Source organism: Balaenoptera ricei, chromosome 2 (assembly GCF_028023285.1).
Source record: "Balaenoptera ricei isolate mBalRic1 chromosome 2, mBalRic1.hap2, whole genome shotgun sequence".
NCBI classification, from domain to species: Eukaryota; Metazoa; Chordata; class Mammalia; order Artiodactyla; family Balaenopteridae; genus Balaenoptera; species Balaenoptera ricei.
Window position 1 is genome coordinate 68,788,582 of NC_082640.1, and position 11,494 is coordinate 68,800,075.

Consider the following 11,494-nt stretch of genomic DNA (forward strand, 5'->3'; position numbering starts at 1 on the left):
AGGAAGATGCTATAACCAATTCAAAGGCAAAAGTACAGAACAGGCACATTTATAGACACGTTTATAGGAATATTGAGATGAATGTGTAAATGGAGTCAAAACTGGCTTCTTGCACAGTGGGGAAGGAAGTCAATTGAACGCCCACTGGACTGAATTTTTGCAGGTCCCTAAACATGTCTGCTGCTGGCTGGACTCATTCATTGTACTGTGAAAGGTTGTGACCCAAGAAAATCCCACATAGTTGGATTGCTATTCAAGGATGAAGGCATCATACAATCTCAGATATGAATATACCAGATCTAGCTGGCCAGGCTGCTCATGACTGCCAGGAGGAGACACTCACAGATCACTTATAAAAGCGGGGTAGAAAGGGAATCCACGCCATCAAGCGAGCTAAAAAACAATATGGATGGTACAATCCCATTTTATAGTGATGCTAATATATGCTAAAATGTATATAGAAAAATCTACAGGAATATATGCCAAACTGTTAACAGTCTTTATCTCTGGAAGGTGGAGTGAGGAAGGATTTTTCATTACCTATGGGTTTGGGGGTTTGTTTGTTTTTTTGCAATATTTGAATTATTTACAATGGACCTGTATTACTTTTATAATTTTTAAAATAAGAAGGAAGATGGCAGTTTACACGCTACACATTAAGACTTTATGGATGCTTTCAGATATTCACTCATGCAATCTTCCTGAAAGAATTACTCAAATTACTTAAGTGCATATAGACTCCAACCCACTGAAACATAAGTCAAAATCAAGAATTTAAGGAAATGCAGTGTGGCTGATTATATTTCTCAAGTATGACCACACCAACATATGTATGTATGTAATGTGTATGTATATGTACATGTTTGTGTACATGTATGTATGTATGTGAGCATCCCACTTGTTCATCTTATGTAATGATGTTGACATACTTCCATTCGATCTGGGTGGACCTTTATAACTGCCCCAACCAATAGGATGCAGCAGAAGTGACAATGAATCATTTCCGAGATTAGGTCATCAAATTATCTATAGTACGGCTTCCACCTGGATCTCTCTCTTGGGGGATGCTTGCCCTTGGAACTCAGCCCCTGCATTTCGAAGAAGTATAGGCTACACAAGAGGCCATGTGTGGCGTTCTGGTTAATAGCCCCAGCCAGGCCCCCAGCTGGGTGACAGCCAGCACCAACCATGGGTGGATGAACAAGCCTTCAGATGATTAAGGCCAAGCTAGAAACTCAAGCCTCTGAGCCTTCCTGCTGAGGCCTCCAACGTCATGGCGGAGAGACAGGCCATCCCTGCCATACCCTGTCTAAGTTCCTGATGCACAGAAACTGCAGGAGATAGTAAATGATTACTGTTTTAAGCCATTAAGGTTTGGGGGAGCAATATATGCAGCCATAGTGACTGGAACATGCAGTATAAGCATAGAGAATTCAATATAAATATCATAAACATGGTTAAAATTTGAATGACGAATTCCCATTTTTGAAAAAAGAAGACCTATATAGTTTTTAAAAAGAGAGATATGATAATTGAGCCTTTAATGGAGAGGCATGGAAGTAGGGAGCTGGGAAACTTCTCAGCTTACTTTGTAAGGGAGGAAAAAAATTATAGATTTTTCTTGAATTTGAGAGTTGGAGAAACATGGGTCCAAGAAAGTGTTTTATAATCTGGAAGGTGTTAACAGAATTAAAACAATAAGCTGTACACTTTCCAAATCACAGAAGATAAAAAACAAATCATACATATCATAGAAGGCAAAAAACAAGAGAAACACAAAAAAGAGAAAGCATAGACCAAAACACGAAAATAAAGCCCAAACATGAAAATAAGACCAAACATGCCAGAATAAATATAAATGCATTACGCTCCTCTACTAAAAGGCAAAGACCCTCCAACTGAGTTAATACAATTTCATTACTACAATGCACCCATATTACTGTATATAAGATATAGCTAAATAAAGATACACCCTTTCCATCTGTGGCATCTGCACATTAGGCAAACACGCCTTCCAGACAGACCTCTTGCCAGTTCCACTCAGCTCCCTGCCTCTTAAGTCTCCAGATGGATGTGGGCTAACGGTAGGGCCCAGGGCAGACAGAAGTGACCACCTCAGGAAGCCATACCTTCGTGAGAGGAGGAGCTGCCCAGTTTTCTGGCTGGAACAACCCCGAACAGGGAGTGAGGGTCAAACATTCCCCCTACATGCTTCCTGTCTGAAGGTTCTAGGCCAGATTAGAGGGCAAAGCATGCTCAGGCCACCAACCATGCCATCTTGCCCAGCCCACTGGCACATCATTAGGGAAAATTCCTCCCGGACTCCTGCCAATCATTTGCTACTTTTTCTGAAAGGTTCTGAGTTTTTATCTTTTCCTATGTCTTAATTAGCTTTCAAATTGGGAAGTTGGGAGATGGTCTATCTAGGAAGGTTGTTTAATGCCATCTTAAGTCTAACGTCTTATTATCTTAGGAGACATTTTAAAAAAACTGTCAATGCAACATCAGGTGCTGTGCTACGTGCTCAGAGCACAGTAATGAATAAAGCCTGGCCCCAGCCCTGGAGAGGCGCTCACGGCCCGGGGAGGGGGGCAGGGAGCAAGCAAGTACACAGCTAACGGAAGGCAGAAGGAAGTAAGTGCTAAATATCGGTGCCGCGTGGCAAGGACAGGGAGGAGGGAGCACTTAACGCTGATGGAGGAACGGAGGAGGCTTTATGGCGAGTCTGCAGGGCCCTCCCTCTGAGCCCACAACAGTAACTATAAACGGAGGAAAGTCCCCACACGCCCAAAGCGCCGTCAGCATTCAGAGCCTGGTCTTCCTGGGGCAGCTGAGCCACTTGGAGGGGAAGGCCCCCTCCCCTGGGGCAGGGAGGCTGTGACCCTCAGGAGGGGCGAGGGGAGAGGGCAGATGAAACGGGTCACATTGGGTTCAGGGGAAAGCAGTGGCCCAGGATGAGGCGTCGTCATGCAGGAGACCCCAGCCCCGAGGACTTCAAGGTTTCTGACCTTACCTAAGGTGAAATGTTGCTAACGGTCAGGGGGTGAGTTGTGGGCATTTTCTCAGTCCCAGCTTGGAGGGGAGGCAGAAACGAGACAGGGAGCTGGTGGGGTCCAGCCCCAGGAAACATGAGTGGGGGTCTCAGCTAAAAGGGGGGGAAGGGGACCAGCATTTATTAGGTCCCTCCTCGGGGCCAGGCACTACAGAGCATTAGCTTATCTAATCTTTGTAACTCTGCAAATACTTACTGAGCACCTACTCTGTGCCAAACACTGTTTTAGGCACTGGGGATACAGTGGTAAACAAAAATCAAGCTCTTCGTGAACAAATAAACAAATATTTGACATAATTTCAGTGATAAATACCTATCACCAGTATTAAGTATTATGAAGAAAAATAAAGGGGAAAAGAATAAAAGGAGGTGCCATTGTCAAGAAGTGGTCAGGGAGGCCTCCTGGAGAAGGTAACATCTGAGCAGCGACCCGACTTAGCAAGAGAAAGAGCCTTACAGCATTCAGGGAGGTTTCCCCAGTCCAGAGATGAAGAAACAAACCTCAGAGAAATGCAGTGGCTTTCCCTAGCTTACAAAGCTCCTAAGACTCCTCTAGGGGAAGGTATGAGATTCTAGGCTCAGGTGACGTACTGAGAGCCAGCACCTGACCCTCAGACCCTCCATTCACAGACAGTTGTGGTTACAGACCCTTAGACCGACACACTTGGTAAGAAGTCAGCCCTTGGTTTCTTTCACTTTATTTCTTCCCCTTCCCCTTCTCTCCCTCTTTCTCCCCCTCCTCCCTCCTCCCTCCTCCTCCTCCTCCACCTCCTTCTCCTTCTTGCTTTTACAACATTTTATTATAAATAAACATTGGGAAGTTTATTATAAATAAACACACAAAGGTTCAATTCAATGACTAATTATAGGAAGAACACCTGAGTAACCAGCGCCCAAGTGAATAAAATATTTAGTTGCCATCCCAGAAGCCTTCATGTGTTCCTTTCCATTTTCTTGTCATTCATGGTAACCCCTTCCTTGCTTTCCTTATCATTTTTTACAATCTATTTTTGCGTCCCTAAACAATAGTTTAGTTTTGCCTAATTTTGAAATTTATAGAAATGGTAAATTTTGTATATATTCTTTTTGTCTTCTTTCACTCAATATCATGTTTATAAGATTCATCCATGTGGCCGAGTATATCTGTTTGCTAGAGCTGCCATACCAAAGAAACACAGACTGGCTGGCTTAAACAAAAGAAATTTATTTTCTCACAGTTCTAGAGGCTAGAAGTCCAAGATCAAGGTGTCAGCAGGGTTGGTTCGTTCTGAGGGCTATGAGGTTCGTTCTGAGCAGACCTGAGGGCTCTGCTTCAGGTCTCCTTGGCTTGTTGATAGATGGCTGTCTTCTCCCTGATTCTTCATATTATCTTCCCTCTGTATGTGTCTGTGTCCAAATTTCCTCTTCCTATAAGGACATCAGCTATATTGGATGAGGGCCCACCTATATGACCTCATTTTAATTAATTACCTATGTAATTAAATATGGTCACACTCTGAAGTATAGGGGTTAGGGCTTCAACATTTGAATTTGGTAGGGTAGGGGAGCTACAGTTGAGCCTAACACTGGATGTAACTGTGGTTCACTCATTTTCATCATTGCGTGGTCATCTATTGCATGAATACACCACAATGTATTTATCCATTCTGCTGTTGATGGGTACTTGAGTTGTTTCCAGTTTGGGGGCCATTACAAATAATGATGCTTTGAATATTCTTTTACCTGTAACTTGGTGCAAGTGTGCATGAGTTTCTTTAGGGTTTACAACTAGAAATGGATCAACTGACTCATAGGGTAAGTTTATCTTCAATTTTAGAAGGTATGTGGACAATTTTCCAAAGTGGCTGCACCAGTTTCTTCTTAGCCCAGCCATACAGCCTCACATCTCATTGCTCTACTCCTCACCAGCACTTGGTATCATCAGACCTGCCAGGGTAGTTTATTTTGCATTTCCCTGATGACCGATGGGGTTAAGTACATTTTCACACTGGCCATCTCTAGCTGCCATTCTGTGAAGTGCCTGTTCAAGTCTTTCGCCAGTTTTTCTATTATCTTTTTAATTTTTGAATCTCTTCACTTTCTGCACTCATGGCAATTTTATTTTATTATCGTTTATTTTAAGGGCATAGTATTAACTTTCCTGTCACTTGACCTTGGTCAGTACAATCTGATTCACCCTGAAATTTTTTGATAACTTTTATCTCAGAAAACAAGTGTTAGAGGTTTAATCTCTTTCTTCCCAGAAGCCCCTGGGCTTCCTATGCAAACATTCCAACTCTCCCCCTTCAACTTTCTACCTCCAAATGTGGATAGAGTCTCACCCCAAGTCACAACATCTTCTCCTGCCTGACCTGCTGCTATGCCACACACACAGGACATGATAATTGAAGGAGATCATGTGCAACGTCCAGCGTGATCCCTGGAACTCTGTATGCTGTTAGCGACTATTACTTTCCTTCCCCTTCTTGATGCTCTGCAGAAAGGAAAAGCACCAGCTAAGAGTAACAATTACTGACTGCCACCTGATTGCCAGGTCGTTATGTCAAGGACTGCTATCTGCCTATTCATTGCCATTCTCTTCCTCTTTCTTATTTACAGATTTTATTCAGAGAAGTAACATGCACCCTTTGCCTTTGCTGCCTTCTTGACACCTGGAACTTGGAGCTCCTGCAGCCATCTTGGACCATGAGTTGTTGCCTTAAAGGATAAAAGATCTTGCCTGGCTCTGTGACAAAGTGGAGCCATCAGACCAGACTTTGAAAGACAATTTGTTTCATGCAAGAGAGAAATTAGCCTCTGTCCTCTTAAAGTCACTGTTATTTGGTTTTCTATTATATGAGGCACAACCTAATCCTGACACTTAGGGAAAACACATGTTTTCAGTTAATTATAAACATCTGTTTGCTGGAGCTAAGTTTTCCTGCTTCCATTAAAATCATTCTTCTGATCGGTAAATTCTAACATATTTAAATATCCACACTCAAATTTATATTTTTCAAATAGCCCACTGGATAAGTATTTCATACTGATATGAGTAACTGAGATACAGTGTCTTAAATAGCTATCAAATTAGGTACTCCCTATGATAGGAAGTATTCCTTACTCCCCAAGAAGTTGTCTTGTTTATGACAGCTGCATGTAGGTAAATGTCAGGATACTCAGGAGGCAGTGAATTCATTCTTTCTGAATGGAATTAGCAGCTAGTATCCACAGAGAACTTCCTGTGCAAGTCAGCCAGACTGCATCCTGTTCAAAGTGAGGCTCTCAAGTCTTGCTCCGTGACTGGAACGTGATAAAGATATGGGTCACTGTCAGACAGCAGGTTAATGTGTTTGGTCATGGAACCATTATTAAAATGGGGAGTGGTGTACACATCCACACACACAGCCCTACACAATAAGGAGGAGGCTGCGTGGGACGTAGGAGAGAACACTGCGGATTCCGACTTTAAGGCCTTATATGGTTCACTTTTTCTGAGCCTCAGTTCCCTCATCTGAAAACGGGGGCTTATCACATGGGTGTATTGTGAGGATTAAATGAGAAAACACATATAACATGCTGGCATAAAGGAAGCACTCAATAAATGTTAAATAAAGTGGGTTTGTTTTTATTTTGAATCTGTCAAGGGGCTAAGTGGGGTCAAAGACCAATCTGTCGGGGCTTCCCTGGTGGCGCAGTGGTTGGGAGTCTGCCTGCCAATGCAGGGGACACGGGTTCGAGCCCTGGTCCGGGAAGATCCCACATGCCATGGAGCAGCTGGGCCCGTGCGCCACAACTACTGAGCCTGCGCTCTAGAGCCCATGAGCCACAACTACTGAGCCCATGTGCCACAACTACTGAAGCCAGCGTGCCTAGAGCCCGTGCTCCGCAACAAGAGAAACCACCGCAATGAAAAGCCCGCGCACCGCAACGAAGAGCAGCCCCCGCTCACTGCAACTAGAGAAAAGCCCGCACGCAGCAACGAAGACCCAACGCAGCCAAAAAAAAAAAAAAAAAAACCAATCTGTCACTTCAGTAGAAGGACTTACTCCCAACTCCAGCCATGCAAGTCACCCTCCACCCAGGCCCCAGGGCATAACCCTGACAGCCCCGGGGTGGGTTCCAGGGCCCCTCAGCTCCCAAAGGCAACAGCACTCCGCATCACCAAATCCTAGAAGAGCTGGGTGTAAGTACAGATTAAGTTTCCATTTTTACTTAAAGATCCTAACTTCTGGATGTTTATTTTGGGGATGACAGTGGTGGATTAAGCTTCTTTAAGATGTTATAAGTTGAAGTCTTTCCTTCCCTTGGCTGCTAAAGTTTAATTCAGTCTAATTATTTCATATGGCATCAACTATAATAGTTTCATAATTTCTAGTATATTAAGCACTTAATATGTTGTGTCATTTGAAATCACATATTAAATTCAGCAAAGTACATTTTAATGAGAGTTAAGTGGTGTGAAAATATTAATACAATGTGATGGTTCATCTTGGTGCTCATATTTTGTAGGTCTGTTCCTGATGCACAAATGCCTCGCTCACCAGGTAAGGGAAGCACTTAACTGCCTGGGGCTCAGATGGGTGTCTGACCAGAAAATATTCCTATCTTTTGCTGTACAGCACTTTACAGTGGGATTTCTCATTGGGCCTCACGACCCTGTAGAGCAAGCAGGGAAATCCTTACTTCCATTTTAGAGATGAGGAAACTGAGGCTCATTCCCGGGACATCACACGACTCTTCTTGGCTCAAAGCCATTGCAGTTTTTCCCCTGCTCCACAGCTGCTGTCAGAGTAACCTGGGGGGTGAGTGATGTCTGGACTCTGGTGCAGCGAGGATTTGGAAGGGGTATCACACTTCTCCAACCCTGTAACCCCACATAGAGAAACTGACAGAGCCACAGAGAAGCTGGTCAGCTCTGTACTTGGACTTGGCAATTCTTTTTGACCACTCTTTCAGCGTGTACGAAAATCACAGTGAAGCCTTAAGATAGCAACAACTCAAAAAAATATGAATTTAAGGCAGCAAAGAGAGAGATTTGAGAGAGAGCTTCCTAGAACCCTTCAAACTGTATTCCCATATTCCTTCTGGGTACAAAGTTAGCACTTGGAGTCAGAGAGATCTGAGAGCAAATTCCAGTGTCACTGACTAGCTGTGTCACTTTACCTCTCTAGCCTTAGGTTTTCCCCATCAACAAATCAGGAATAATAAACTCCCTTGCGCTTATCTCTCAGAGACATTAAAATGAAACAGTACATCATAAGATCCTGTGTTGATCTTAAAGGGCAGGGACTCATGCTAAGCTGAGTGAACAGGAGTTAGTCTATGTGGTGTCCCTTCCCAGCAAGGTAACTGCAATTTTTTAAAAAATTTTATTTATTTTTGGCTGCACTGGGTCTTCGTTGCTGCACGCGGGCTTTCTCTAGTTACGGCGAGCGGGGGCTACTCTTCTCTGTGGTGCCCAGGCTTCTCATTGCGGTGGCTTCTCTTGTTGTGGAGCACAGGCTCTAGAGCGCAGGCTCAGTAGTTGTGGCGCACGGGCTTAGTTGCTCCGCGGCATGTGGGATCTTCCCGGACCAGGGCTCGAACCGTGTCCCCTGCATTGGCAGGCATTTTCTTAACCACTACATTACCAGGGAAGTCCGTAACTGCAATTTTAACCAGGGCCTTTGGTAACTCAAACCCAAACGACTGAAAACAGTGCCCATAATAGCTCAGTAAAGGAGGAAAAAAAAAAAAAAGACCTGTGAAAAAAATTCCATTGTAGCTAAAACAGTCCCCGTAGTAGCTAAAAAAAAAAGGAAACGGAGCTGTCTCATGCCCCCACCCCCACTCCTCCTTCTTGCTGGGCCTTCAGGGCTCAGGAGAAGGCGGTGTATGGTTCAGCAGGTCCTAGACCCTAGGTCCACAACAGCCCCTGTGGACTGTTCCTGGGATCCTCTATGCCCCAAGGATGACCACCATGCTGTACTCTTCTAAAGCAGAAAACAAAAAGTGTTGAATTTTAACATCTTGCTAATTATAGTCTTGAAAAAGTTCTTCATTTACCCAGTTACAAAAATCACAGCCAGTCAAAGCTGACAGAAATGTTAAAGATCGTCAGTAGGGCACTTTCCTCACTTGGCAGAAGATAAAACAGGACCAGAGAGGTCCAGGGAGTCGGTCAAGGTCACAAACACAGGTGCAGGGAGGAATGGGAACTAAAATTCAGATCTCTCACCTCTATACCACAACTGCTCAATAAGAAAAAACAAACAGAACAAAAACCCACCTGGTTCAAAATAACACAAGCTCAAGTAGCCAGAAACAGCAAACAACCTGGTCCATCTCCTGCTGGTTTCCGCAGTAAGGCAGTTATGAACCCACAAGATGTACCTGTCACCATGACGTGTGCGCATCGACTGTGTCGAAAAGGCTCTCCTAAACAAATGAAGAAAAACGTGGGTGCTAATTGAAGATTAGCATCATCTCCCATCAACGCTAATACGCTTTTTGGTTATTTGCAATTCCCTTTTGTAAATCTGAGGGAAACATCATTGCCCAAATTAGCTCTTTTCACTCAATAAAGGCCATATTAGCATTCTGAGGTTTGTGTTTGCTTACCGCTTATTTAGAGAGAAGTCAGATGAGAAGTTGGGCTGCCTGCACCTGATTTCCATTTCACTGAAGACAGGTGAGGGGAGGAGCTCCAAAGTCCCCAAAGGCCAGGCCAGGTGCTCCCTGGCTGGAGCTGAGATGGATTCACAGTATGGAGCCAGACCTCAGCCTGGAGCACCAACTACCTCCACAGCGTCCCCTCCCCTGAAGGACTGGCCCAGATGGGTGAAGCTGACTCACGTGACTCCAAGGTCTTCCTCTGCCTGAAACTCTCTGTCCTGTCCTCTCAGGGCTGCATCCCTATCATCAAGTGACAACTCAACTGTCCCCTCCCTCCTGTCTACCCACTGAAGTCGGCTTCATTACCCAGCCATGCTCTATACCGCATGTTCTTTCTACTCTGTCTCAGCACTGAGAATGCTCTCCCCCCTTGCTGGAATGGAAGCTCCATGACCCCTGCTGCCCCAGCGCTCACGTCATAGGTGCTCTACAGCTGTTGAAGAAATGAAAGCAGGAATGAAAGTTTGAGCTGATAAGACCTTGGGAGTATTGCTTAAGAGGAAAAGGGCAGACTACGCTCCTGGTCCCAAATCTTTTCTCTCTCGAGTTCCACTGTGAAGAGGAAAAGATCAGTCTTTGAAACCAGACTTGCATCCAAATCCCAACTTCTTTCACCACTGGCAGGATAATTTTGGCCTTGATAGTTTAACCAACTAGAGGCTCAGTTTTCTAACCTGCAAACTGGCGGGGGAGGGCACTGACCAGGTTAAGTGTCTGCCCCAGGACTGGATCAAAGGGTGGTGACCTTTCCCAGACCGCCACCACTCCCGAGTCACTCTATGCAAAGCCTGGCCCCCACAGAGGACACCCTCCCTCTTCCCCTTGGCTTCAAGTGGCGATGGTCCTGAGAGTCCCTGGGGAAGCAGCGGCAAGTCACTGCCGATCCCGAGCTGATGCCCACGGCCGCCCCAGCCCCGCCCCTTCCGGTTCACGGTCGGCTGCTCCAGCCCTCGCGGGGGTCACGGGTCTCAGCCCGACCATCGGTTCGCAAGCGTTTCGGGGTCCCGGACCGCACTCCTGTGGGGACCTCACTGGCACCACGGGCCCTCGTCCCAAAAAAGCATTCTCGCCCCGCACACGCCGTCACGCCTAGTTGGCGGACCACAGCGCTGCCACATTCCCCTCCGCCGCGCCGGGAAGACCCGAGGCAGACCCTTACGCACTCAGCCCGGCCGGCGCGGAAGAGGCGCGCTAGCACCGCGCACCACGTGACCGAGCGTGTCTCCCGGCGCCGTCCGCTAGGCGCGCACAGGTCGGGCGGGCCGAGGGCCAATTTCCCATGGTCCCTTCATTTGCATATAGAATGTAAGAAGGTTATGGAGACTATTAACTTTAACTTGGCCGTAATCACAAAGACATGAGAGTATGTGTGATACGAAAGGTCAAAACATCTTGTATATTGTGAAATTTTTAAAAGAGGGCTAAGTGTAGTCACCATAACCGTAAAAGTTTTTATATTCTTAGCTTTATAAACGTCGGAGAAGACAATACTGTTGTGCTCGCTTCGGCAGCACATATACTAAAATTGGAACGATACAGAGAAGATTAGCATGGCCCCTGCGCAAGGATGACACGCAAATTCGTGAAGCGTTCCATATTTTTGTCCCTGAGTTTACCAGGTGCACAGTTTGCACGTTGATGCAAACACTTTTCACATACAGGTTCTACTTTTTGTTTGACACAAAGGAAACTGTAGTCCCTGGAGATGGAGTAAAAGTGTGGGCAGTCAGATTTATCGCTTTGCTGTGCTTTTCACATCTGGCTCTCGGGCCCCAGTCTTCAACCTTTCAAATCTTGCTTCTGCTT

At 45.4% G+C, this 11,494-nt stretch overlaps 1 long non-coding RNA gene and 1 other non-coding gene across 2 annotated transcripts in view; one reads left to right on the forward strand and one right to left on the reverse strand.

Annotated features, from left to right (window-relative positions):
- LOC132359280 (uncharacterized) overlaps nt 1-10,856 on the reverse strand; it is a 30,415-nt gene extending 19,559 nt beyond the window's left edge. The window contains exons 1-2 of the long non-coding RNA XR_009500792.1: nt 9,635-10,856; nt 9,303-9,451 (exon numbers count right to left, since the gene is read on the reverse strand). This is a non-coding gene — a long non-coding RNA (uncharacterized LOC132359280). The remainder of the gene's footprint in view (nt 1-9,302; nt 9,452-9,634) is intronic.
- Nucleotides 10,857-11,183: 327 nt separating this feature from the next.
- LOC132361682 (U6 spliceosomal RNA) lies at nt 11,184-11,290 on the forward strand. The gene has a single exon (XR_009501954.1). It is a non-coding gene; the product is annotated as a U6 spliceosomal RNA (small nuclear RNA).
- Nucleotides 11,291-11,494: the final 204 nt, after the last annotated feature.